This window comes from Hyla sarda, chromosome 2, assembly GCF_029499605.1.
Source record: "Hyla sarda isolate aHylSar1 chromosome 2, aHylSar1.hap1, whole genome shotgun sequence".
NCBI lineage: Eukaryota > Metazoa > Chordata > Amphibia > Anura > Hylidae > Hyla > Hyla sarda.
The window spans coordinates 500,608,911-500,621,287 of NC_079190.1; the positions used below are offsets into that span (position 1 = coordinate 500,608,911).

The following is a 12,377-nucleotide window of genomic DNA, read 5'->3' on the forward strand; positions in this document are numbered from 1 at the left end:
ATGAGAGAGTAGTTGGCTAAAGTCCATGCAATGCAGAGGCAGGTATCCCCGAGCTTTCTAGGTCCAAGTCCAGACCCTCGCCACAAGCAGGGCGGGGGGTACGCGGGGAGCCAAGCACGGAGGGGGGCCCCTGAGGGGCACCACCCCAGGGGGTCCCCTAAAGGGCTTATGAGTTGACATGAGTCTCTGCTACTTGTGAGGGACACCGAGGGAAGATGCCGGGGGTACAGGGGTCCAATCATCCACCAAAGCAGGGGAAAGTTCTGGAGCCACAGAGAGGGCAGGGGAGGCCCCAACAGTGCACTTAGGAGAGGAAGGGGGCACACTGGGAGCAGGATGGGCCCTTATGGCAGAGTAGCCCCTAAGAACAAGAGAGGGGTCCCCAGCAATAGCAAACCTGGTGCAAGGATCCAGTTCCTGAGACTGCAGAGAGAGGTCTTCACACTCCTGCAGTGTTCTGGAGGCAGTGGGATCCAGAGCGGGGGTCTCCGGCAGTTGTGCCTGCGGCCTCTCAGTAGACTAAGTCGGGGAGAGGGGAGGCGAGGAGCGCACGGCAGCACCGGACCGCTCACCAGGGTCCAGATCCGGGGAGAGCAACAGAGGGCAGGCAGGTAAGCCTTTCCAAGCTCCCGGGCATGGCTCAGGCAGTACTGTAGCGGTACGGGTCCTTGGAATGGCCACCGCTCCCACCGAGCGCGAGCGTAGGCAGCGCGCAGGAACCGGGGATGTTGGCTGGGAGGCCGGAGCTCAGGGGGTAGACCTGCTGAGGAACCGAGCAATCCCTCCCGTGTAAGTCTGAGCAGGGGGAACTGTCGGCAGGTTCTTCCGACGCCGGTGGGTGCCTCTCGTCATGGGGCTAAGGGCTGGGAATAGCTAATTCAGCAGATTATGCGGTCATGAGGGACGGAGCGCCGTAGTCAGGCGACCATTCTCAGCGGCGGCAAGTACGCCATTGACCGTGCGCTTTAATGAACAATATATTTTTATAATTCGGATATTTCCGCACGCGGTGATACCATATATGTTTATTTTTATTTACACAGTTTTTTTTTTTAATGGCAAAAGGGGGGTGATTCAAACTTTTATTAGGGAAGGGGTTAAATGACCTTTATTAACTTTTTTTTTTACATTTTTTTTGCAATGTTATAGCTCCCATAGGGACTATAACACTGCACACACTGATCTTTTACATTGATCAATGGTTTCTCATAGGAAACCATTGATCAATGATTCTGCCGCTTGACTGCTCATGCCTGGATCTCAGGCATGAGCAGTCATTCGGCGATTGGACACCAGGAGGCAGGTAGGGACCCTCCTCATGTCCTACAGCTACACTACACCTACACTACACTACACCTTCACTACAGTATACTGCACCTACACTACACTACAGTAAAAGCACCAAACACTACACTACACCTACACTACACTACACTACTACACTACACCTTCACTACAGTATACTGCACCTACACTACACTACATTACTACACTACACTACGGTAAAAGCACCAAACACTACACTACACCACACTACACTACACCTACACTACACTACACCTTCACTACAGTATACTGCACCTACACTACACTACACTACAGTAAAAGCACCAAACACTACACTACACCACACTACACTACACCTACACTACACTACACTACACCTTCACTACAGTATACTGCACCTACACTACACTACATTACTACACTACACTACAGTAAAAGCACCAAACACTACACTACACCACACTACACTACACCTACACTACACTACACCTTCACTACAGTATACTGCACCTACACTACACTACATTACTACACTACACTACAGTAAAAGCACCAAACACTACACCTACACTACACCACACTACACTACACCTAAACTACACCTACACTACACTACAAAATGGGGTCACATGTGGGGGGGGTCCACTGTTCTGGCACCATAGGGGCTTCCTAAATGGGACATGCCCCCCAAAAACCCTTTCAGAAAAACTCACTCTCCAAAATCCCATTGTCGCTCCTTCCCTTCTGAGCCCTCTACTGCGCCCGCCGAACACTTTGCATACGCATATGAGGTATTTCCTTACTCGAGAGAAATTGGGTTACAAATTTTAGGGTGATTTCTCTCCTTTTCCCCCTTGTAAAAATTCAAAAATTGGGTCTACAAGAACATGCGAGTGTAAAAAATGAAGATTTAGAATTTTCTCCTTCACTTTGCTGCTATTTCTGTGAAACACCTAAAGGGATTAAACACTTACTGAATGTCATTTTGAATACTTTGGGGGGTGCAGTTTTTATAATGGGGTCATTTATGGGGTATTTCTAATATGAAGACCCTTAAAATCCACTTCCAACCTGAACTGGGCCCTGAAAAAGTACGATTTTGAAAATCTTGAGAAAAATTGGAAAATTGCTGCGGAACTTTGAATCCCTCTGGTGTCTTCCAAAAGTAAAAACTTGTCAATTTTATGATGCAAACATAAAGTAGACATATTGTATATGTGAATCAATATGTAATTTATTTCGAATATCCATTTTCCTTTCAAGCAGAGACTTTCAAAGTTAGAAAAATGCTAAATTTTCAAAATTTTCATGAAATTTTTAGATTTTTTACCAAGAAACGATACAAATATCAGTGAAATGTTACCAATAACATAAAGTAGAATGTCACGAAAAAACAATCTCGGAATCAGAATGATAAGTAAAAGCATCCCAGAGTTATTAATGTTTAAAGTGACAGTGGTCAGATGTGCAAAAAATGCCCAGGTCATGAAGGTGAAAATGGGCTGGGTCATGAAGGGGTTAAACTAACATGCTGGTGCAGCCCTCAACCTTTCTTTTTTTTTTATAAAGGGTGATAGGAGAAAAAGCCCCCAAAATGTATAACGCAATTTCACTCGAGTACGGAAATACCCCATATGTGGCCCTAAACTGTTGTCATGAAATATGACAGGGCTCCGGAGGGTGAGAGCTCCAAGCGCATTTGAGGCCTAAATTAGGGATTTGCATGAGGGCGGACCCAGATACAAGCATGGCGCTTGCCTCCTCCACCAAAAATACCCTACGCCAGTGTTTCCCAAACAGGGTGCCTCCAGCTGTTGCAAAGCTCCCAGCATGCTTGGACAGTCAATGGCTCTCCAGCAATGCTACAATGCAAAACTACAATTGTAGTTTTTCCACAGCTGAGGGCACACTGGTTGGGAAACACTAGGTAACAGTGTGCCTCCAGCTGTTGCAAACTACAACTCCCAGCATGCATGCCGAAGGGCATGCTGGGAGTTGTAGTAATGCAACAGCTGGAGTGGCACAGTTTGGATACCACCATGTAGTGTTCTCCAAAACTGTGGCCCCTCAGATGTTGCAATACCTGGTGGGGCCAATTGTGGAATAACAAGTTATATGAGTGAATGGCGGATGAATAAGTGTATAAATGGTTCTAGTATACAGCGCTGGAGAGGGCGGAGGGAAGTTTATTCTTCTTCTTCTCCTGCCCACAGTTACTATGGGAACTCTAGATTCACTGAGTCACTGAGTCTGTGCAGGAGTCACATGATCAAACAGAGATCATGTGACAGGAAGTGTTCAGTAACAATCCTAATAGCAGAGTCCGGAATCTTCTCTGCACACTTGTCTATACCCCTGATGGCTGTGGAATAGGAGGACATAGGGTGAGTGGGATGTCCTCAGAGCGGAGCCCTCCTTTATACCTGTATACCCCCCGCCTGCACTTTCTATCTGTCTACAATAACACTACATCTGCTTTGTATATAGTATTATCCCCCTGATTGGGAGATTTGTATTACACTATTATGTATTGTGATGTGCGGATCACAGTCATTTATTGCAGGGGCGGACACAGACAGCATAGGGTAGCGGGCTTCAAACTGTGGCCCTCCAGATGTTGCAAAACTACAACTCCCAGCATGCCCGGACAGCCAACGGCTGTCCGGGCATGCTGGGAATTGTAGTTTTGTAACATCTGGAGGGCCACAGTTTGAAGACCACTGGCATAGGGCCCCTGTGCAAAGAACGTGCCCCCCCCCCCCCCCCCCATACATCAATTGTTCAGGTAGGAGATAAATATGAGATAGATAGATATGAGAGAGAGAGATAGATATGAGATAGATATGAGAGATAGATGAGAGAGAGATAGATGAGAGAGAGATAGATATGAGATAGATATGAGAGAGAGAGAGATAGATGAGAGAGAGATAGATATGAGAGAGAGAGAGAGATAGACGAGAGAGAGATAGATATGAGAGAGAGATAGATATGAGAGAGAGAGAGATAGATAGATATGAGAGAGAGAGAGATAGATAGATATGAGAGAGAGAGAGATAGATAGATATGAGAGAGAGATAGATAGATAGATATGAGAGAGAGAGATAGATAGACGAGAGAGAGATAGATATGAGAGAGAGATAGATATGAGAGAGAGAGATAGATAGATATGAGAGAGAGATAGATAGATAGATATGAGAGAGAGAGAGAGATAGATAGATAGATATGAGATAGATAGATAGATATGAGAGAGAGAGAGAGATAGATATGAGATAGATAGATAGATAGATAGATATGAGATAGATAGATATGAGAGAGAGAGAGATAGATATGAGATAGATAGATATGAGAGAGAGATAGATAGATATGAGAGAGAGAGATAGATAGATAGATAGATATGAGATAGATAGATAGATATGAGATAGATATGAGAGAGAGAGATAGATATGAGAGAGAGAGAGAGATAGATATGAGAGAGAGAGATAGATATGAGATAGATAGATATGAGAGAGAGAGAGAGATAGATATGAGAGAGATAGATAGATATGAGAGAGAGAGAGAGAGATATGAGAGAGAGAGATAGATATGAGATAGATAGATATGAGAGAGAGAGAGAGATAGATATGAGAGAGATAGATAGATATGAGAGAGAGAGAGAGATGAGATAGATATGAGAGAGAGAGAGATAGATAGATATGAGAGAGAGAGAGAGAGATGAGATAGATATGAGAGAGAGAGAGATAGATAGATATGAGAGATAGATAGATATGAGAGAGAGAGAGATAGATGAGAGAGAGATAGATATGAGAGAGAGATAGATATGAGAGAGAGAGAGAGAGAGATAGATATGAGAGAGAGAGAGAGAGAGAGATAGATATGAGATAGATAGATATGAGAGAGAGAGAGAGATAGATATGAGAGAGAGATAGATATGAGAGAGAGAGATAGATAGATAGATATGAGATAGATATGAGAGAGAGAGATAGATATGAGATAGATAGATATGAGAGAGAGAGAGAGAGAGAGAGAGAGAGATAGATATGAGAGAGAGAGAGATAGATATGAGAGAGAGAGATAGATATGAGAGAGATAGATAGATAGATATGAGATAGATATGAGAGAGAGATAGATATGAGATAGATAGATATGAGAGAGAGAGAGAGAGATAGATATGAGAGAGAGAGATAGATATGAGATAGATAGATATGAGAGAGAGAGAGATACATATGAGAGAGATGAGATAGATATGAGAGATAGATAGATATGAGAGATAGATATGAGAGAGAGATAGATAGATATGAGATAGATAGATAGATATGAGATAGATATGAGATAGATAGATAGATATGAGATAGATATGAGAGATAGATATGAGAGAGAGATAGATATGAAATAGATAGATAGATATGAGATAGATAGATAGATATGAGAGAGATAGATATTAGATAGATATGAGATAGATAGATATGAGAGATAGATAGATATTAGATGGATAGATAGAAATATATTAAATGGATAGATATGAGATACATATGAGATAGTTACAGTAGATAGATAGATGATAGATAGGACATGAATATCTTTTTACCAACCAGGGTGCCTCCAGATGTTGCAAAACTAAAAAAACTACAACTCCTGGGCCTTTGACTGTTGAGGTATGCTGGGAGTTGTAGTTTTGCAACAGCTGGAGGCACCCTGTGGGATGGATAGATCGATAGGTAGATAGTGTTTTCCAACCAGGGTGTCTCCAGCTGTTGCAAAACTACAACTCCCAGAATGCCTGGACTGTAGTTTTGCAACAGCTGGAGGCACCATGGTAGGAAAACACTGATCTGTCTGTCTATCTATCTCAGTGTTTACCAACCAGTGTGCCTCCAGCTGTTGCAAAACTACAACACCCAGCATGCCCGGACAGTCTTTAGCTGTCCGGAAGTTGTAGTTTTGCAACAGCTGGAGGCTCCCTGGTTGGGAAACACTGCCTTAATGGATTAATGATAAATAAACAAGCAGTGTGTCCACATGTTGTGGCCCCAGTGGGGTCACTTTCCCTCCTCCGGGGTCCACAGGTCACCTACAGGTCACATTACAAGAATTTTTTTTTTTTGAAAAATCGTGGCAAAAATGGCGCAGTTTTCCCACGATTTTTCGAAATCGCGGTAAAACCGCGCCATTTTTGCCACAATTTTCCCCAAAAATTGTTCTTGTAATGTGGCCTGTGGACACTGGAGCCGGAACCTGTGATGGCTGTGTGGGACCGCCGGAACCTGTGATGGCTGTGTGGGACCGCCGGAACCTGTGATGGCTGTGTGGGACCGCCGGAACCTGTGATGGCTGTGTGGGACCGCCGGAACCTGTGATGGCTGTGTGGGACCGCCGGAACCTGTGATGGCTGTGTGGGACCGCCGGAACCTGTGATGGCTGTGTGGGACCCCCGGAACCTGTGATGGCTGTGTGGGACCCCGGAACCTGTTATGGCTGTGTGGGACTGCCGGAACCTGTGATGGCTGTGTGGGACCGCCGGAACCTGTGATGTCTGTGTGGGACCGCCGGAACGTGTGATGGCTGTGTGGTCCCTCTTGTTTCGGACACTTGCTTTGTTCATAACATGACGTACATGACAGACACGACATATATGAACTGAGCAGAACACAACATTTCAGTCCATAATGATCTTCTATGAGACCTTCTCCGTCTTCACATTCCTATGACCAGTGAGTGCCGAAGAGCATCTGTGAAGGTGTCGGTAAGTGACGTCATCACAGACGCTCTTGGCAATGGCAGCTCCCAGTACAAACATTATAAATGAATAAAATGTAAAATACATTACACATACATTAAATACACAAATTTACTTAAAGGGGTACTCCGGTGAAAACCTTTTTTCTTTTAAATCAACTGGTGGCAGAAAGTTAAACATATTTGTAAATTACTTCTATTAAAAAATCTTAATCCTTCCAGTACTTATTAGCTGCTGAATGCTACAGAGGAAATTCCTTTCTTTTTGGAACACTGATGACATCACGAGCACAGTGCTCTCTGCTGACATCTCTGTCCATTTTAGCAACCATGCATAGCAGATGTATGCTAAGGGCAGCATGGTGGCTCAGTGGTTAGCACTGTTGCCTTGCAGTGCTGGGGACTTGGGTTCAAATCCCACTAAGGACAACAATAAATAAAGCATTATTATTATTATAATAACGTCAGCAGAGAGAACTGTGCTCGTGATGTCATCAGAGAGCATTCCAAAAAGAAAAGAATTTCCTCTGTAGTATTCAGCAGCTAATAAGTACAGGAAGGATTAAGATTTTTTAATAGAAGTAATTTACAAATATGTTTAACTTTCTGCCACCAGTTGATTTAAAAGAAAAAAGGTTTTCACCGGAGTACCCCTTTAACTAATGTTACATCAAAATTTTATTAATATTTCCCTTTAAAGGACACGTTCCCTTTAAAGGACAATGGTTATTTTAGTAAATGACCCAATAAGGATGGACAAAACAGAAACCAGATGACTATAAGGATATATGACCTCATCCTACAGAAACTAACTCTCATTTACATATAAATAATATAGGTCAAAGGTGGAAAGGTGAAGGATTCTATAAGGTGTCAGGATGTCACTGTCTATTTCTCCATGGAGGAGTGGGAGTATTTATTAGGACACAAGGATCTGTACAAGGATCAGGTCATGATGGAGGATCACCAGTCCCTCACATCACCAGGTAAGAGGAGAGAGCAGGTTTGTGGATCTCCTAGATTCCCCCATCATCTGATCATCACATATAACAATGGATTCAGTCACTGTGTTTATTTCCTATAGATGGATCCAGTAGTATAAATCCCCCAGAGAGATGTCCCCGTCCTCTATATCCCCAGGATTGTAAAGAGGAAGAGGAGGATATCCCACTGGACCATCAGGTAGATGAAGATATCTACAAATCCCCTATAGATGAATATAATGAAGCTTCTACTAATCTCCCCCAGCAGTGCAGTAAATCCTCTATATCATCTGGTGTCGGTTCTGGTCGGTTGTGGATATAAATTGTTTCTGGGTCCATAAAATATTGTGGTAAATGTCGTCCTCTGTGCACTTGGCAATAAAGATTCATCCTGGATAAATGTAAAGTTCTCCCCTGTAGATCATGTCTACTGCTTCTGTACATCCGCCGGCCACATCATCGCACCCCCTCTGAAATCCACCCACCCCATGCCACTTTATTTCCCTTGTGCCAAATAATTTCCCCTTGCCCCCTCTGTGCCATTTAATTCCCCTTTATTACCCTCTGTGCAAATTCATCACTGTCTATTTACCACCCCCCTGTGCTATTTCTTCCCCCCCCCCCCTTATCACCTCTGTGCCATTTTATCTCCACTTTATTCTCCCTGTGTCTGATCCTCACCCATTTATTATCCACTTGTGCCACTTCATTTTTCACCTTCCCTTCTCCCTCTGTTATTCTATTTACCTGGCCAGCAGGCTCAGGTGCAGGGGCTCTCAGCGGGCTTGCCATCCTCTGCGATGCACTCACTGGGGGAAGAGTGGTGCAGTTTTCCATAGCAACCAATCAGATCGCTTCTTTCATTTCTCACAGGCCTCTTTAAAATGAAAGCAGTAATCTGGTTGTTATGGCCACTGCTCCGCTCTTCCTCTGCTCAGGTTTTGATAAATCTCCCCATAATTTATTTTTATTTTTACACAACATTATTGCAGCCTCATCTAGAATATACAGATCAGTTTTTGGGCACCGGAGTTGATGTGTAAAATATTTCATTAATATTCTATCCTGTCTGATCACCACATGAGAGGATCTTCCCTGGTTCATACCTTCTTCTTCTTCTTCTTCTTCTTTTCTCCTCAGGTCCTTAATGTTGGATCCGTGCAGGAAAGTTCTGGAGGAACGAGGAGAGAACTGGAGGAACCCCGATCAGTGTCAGAGAATGGTGAGAGTATAAATCCACCCGAGAGGTGTCCCCATCCTCTATATCCCCCGGACTGTAAAGAGGAAGAGGAGGATATCCCACTGGACCATCAGGTACACAAGGATCTGTACAAGGATCAGGTCATGATGGAGGATCACCAGTCCCTCACATCACCAGGTAAGAGGAGAGAGCAGGTTTGTGGATCTCCTAGATTCCCCCATCATCTGATCATCACATATAACAATGGATTCAGTCACTGTGTTTATTTCCTATAGATGGATCCAGTAGTATAAATCCCCCAGAGAGATGTCCCCGTCCTCTATATCCCCAGGACTGTAAAGAGGAAGAGGAGGATATCCCACTGGACCATCAGGTAGATGAAGATATCTACAAATCCCCTATAGATGAATATAATGAAGCTTCTACTAATCTCCTCCAGCAGTGCAGTATATCCTCTATATCATCTGGTGTCGGTTCTGGTCGGTTGTGGATATAAATTGTTTCTGGGTCCATAAAATATTGTGGTAAATGTCGTCCTCTGTGCACTTGGCAATAAAGATTCATCCTGGATAAATGTAAAGTTCTCCCCTGTAGATCATGTCTACTGCTTCTGTACATCCGCCGGCCACATCATCGCACCCCCTCTGAAATCCACCCACCCCATGCCACTTTATTTCCCTTGTGCCAAATAATTTCCCCTTGCCCCCTCTGTGCCATTTAATTCCCCTTTATTACCCTCTGTGCAAATTCATCACTGTCTATTTACCACCCCCCTGTGCTATTTCTTCCCCCCCCCCCTTATCACCTCTGTGCCATTTTATCTCCACTTTATTCTCCCTGTGTCTGATCCTCACCCATTTATTATCCACTTGTGCCACTTCATTTTTCACCTTCCCTTCTCCCTCTGTTATTCTATTTACCTGGCCAGCAGGCTCAGGTGCAGGGGCTCTCAGCGGGCTTGCCATCCTCTGCGATGCACTCACTGGGGGAAGAGTGGTGCAGTTTTCCATAGCAACCAATCAGATCGCTTCTTTCATTTCTCACAGGCCTCTTTAAAATGAAAGCAGTAATCTGGTTGTTATGGCCACTGCTCCGCTCTTCCTCTGCTCAGGTTTTGATAAATCTCCCCATAATTTATTTTTATTTTTACACAACATTATTGCAGCCTCATCTAGAATATACAGATCAGTTTTTGGGCCCCGCATTTGATGTGTAAAATATTCCATTAATATTCCATCCTGTCTGATCACCACATGAGAGGATCTCCCCTAGTTCATACCTTCTTCTTCTTCTTTTCTCCTCAGGTCCTTAATGTTGGATCCGTGCAGGAAAGTTCTGGAGGAACGAGGAGAGAACTGGAGGAACCCCGATCAGTGTCAGAGAATGGTGAGAGTATAAATCCACCCGAGAGGTGTCCCCATCCTCTATATCCCCCGGACTGTAAAGAGGAAGAGGAGGATATCCCACTGGACCATCAGGTACACAAGGATCTGTACAAGGATCAGGTCATGATGGAGGATCACCAGTCCCTCACATCACCAGGTAAGAGGAGAGAGCAGGTTTGTGGATCTCCTAGATTCCCCCATCATCTGATCATCACATATAACAATGGATTCAGTCACTGTGTTTATTTCCTATAGATGGATCCAGTAGTATAAATCCCCCCGAGAGGTGTCCCCGTCCTCTATATCCCCAGGATTGTAAAGAGGAAGAGGAGGATATCCCACTGGACCATCAGGTAGATGTTGGACATGATCTTTCTCTTCACAGAACATTAGTCCAGGACTTCAGCCTCATCTAGAATAGAACATTTTTATATCCCTTATATATTATTATTTTCTCATCGGCTCCATTGGGGGACACAGACCGTGGGGACACAGACAGTGGGTGTATCTTGCTGTCTCTAGGAGATGTGACACTATGGTAATAAAAAAGTCAGCTCCTCCCAGCAGGATATACCCGCCTTCAGGCTCTGAGCCTAATCAGTTTAAGCTTAGTGTCTGAAGGAGGTGGACATGGGCTGGATTCTCCAGTCCAGGTCTTCTGTCTTTTTATTTTCCTAGTATAGGGACGTGTTAGTTTTTTATTCCCTTTCTTTTCCGTTTTCAGGTGGGGACTCAGGAACTGCGGTTCACTGTTTCCCCATTGCGAGTAAGGGGGCACAGACATTGCGTATATGCGCTGTTAACCCCCTCTCGCCAACGGTCAGCGTCTGGGTGGTACCTCATGGGTCCGGGTCCCCCTTTTTTCTCTGCTCGCCTCGCTCGCGCATAGCAGCCAGGCGTGATGCAGGGACAACAAAGCTGACTGAAGACTCCATTAGGTAAGTTTTTCTGACTGAGGTAAGTACTTTCCCCCTTTTTCCCATAGGTATGGACTCGCAACCTCTGGAGACCCCCTGTTTTGGCCCACCTTCAGTGTATGGGGCTTGACTTTACAGGGGCTGCACTTATGCTGGGGGAGCAGCGACATGAGGGGGCATATTTTTATAAGGCACCTTACTTTTGGGGGGCATGTGGTATGAACACTTTATTATTGTGTGTGTATTGGTGCAACTACTCATCGCTTTATGGGCGGCTGTCAGCCTCGGCGCTGCTTCGGGTCGGGCACTTCAGCGCCGGCTTCCTTCTTATGATTGCGCCCTATTCGCTGCTGCAAGCCGCGGCGCTGTTATGAGCCGGGCGCTTCTGCGCCGGCTTACTTTCACTTTCGCCGGCAGCCGCTGCCGGCGTTCTGGCTGCCTGCTCTGTTCCCCCGAGCGCATATACAGCTAGGCAGGTGCGCTCGGGACAAGGAGCGGGCGCCATGACAGTTCTTCTTCGGCCGTCTGGGGCTCCGCCCACTGGGCTGGGAGCTCTCAGAGGCGCGAAGCAGCGCCCTATCAGCGCTGTGGGCGCGATTTTCTTGGGTATGAGTTAGTTACTGTGTGCCTTGTTCCAGACACACCCCTCCCTCCCTATTGGCTGGCTTGTTAGGTCTCTCTGGCTGCACGGAGCTAGTTCTCCTCACTGCAGCTGCCAGGGGACACAGATCTGGGTGAGAAAGTACCTGTCTTCTTTTTTACCCCATTATGTCCGTACCCAGGGCTGTTCCTCCCTCTAATCAGTAACCTGGGAGTTCAGTGACTTACTATGCCTGTAAGCACTGTCATACCAAGATGCCTGCTCCGCTGC

At 45.1% G+C, this 12,377-nt stretch overlaps 1 protein-coding gene and 1 long non-coding RNA gene across 2 annotated transcripts in view; both read left to right on the top strand.

The window, feature by feature from the left end:
- Window positions 1–12,377, top strand: part of LOC130357211 (gastrula zinc finger protein XlCGF26.1-like) — a 128,517-nt gene that overhangs the window by 101,113 nt on the left and 15,027 nt on the right. The gene's annotated exons all lie outside the window — the stretch shown is intronic.
- LOC130357236 (uncharacterized) lies at window positions 3,569–10,902 on the top strand. The gene is made up of 4 exons (XR_008889143.1): window positions 3,569–3,671; window positions 7,859–8,353; window positions 9,144–9,728; window positions 10,509–10,902. It is a non-coding gene; the product is annotated as an uncharacterized LOC130357236 (long non-coding RNA).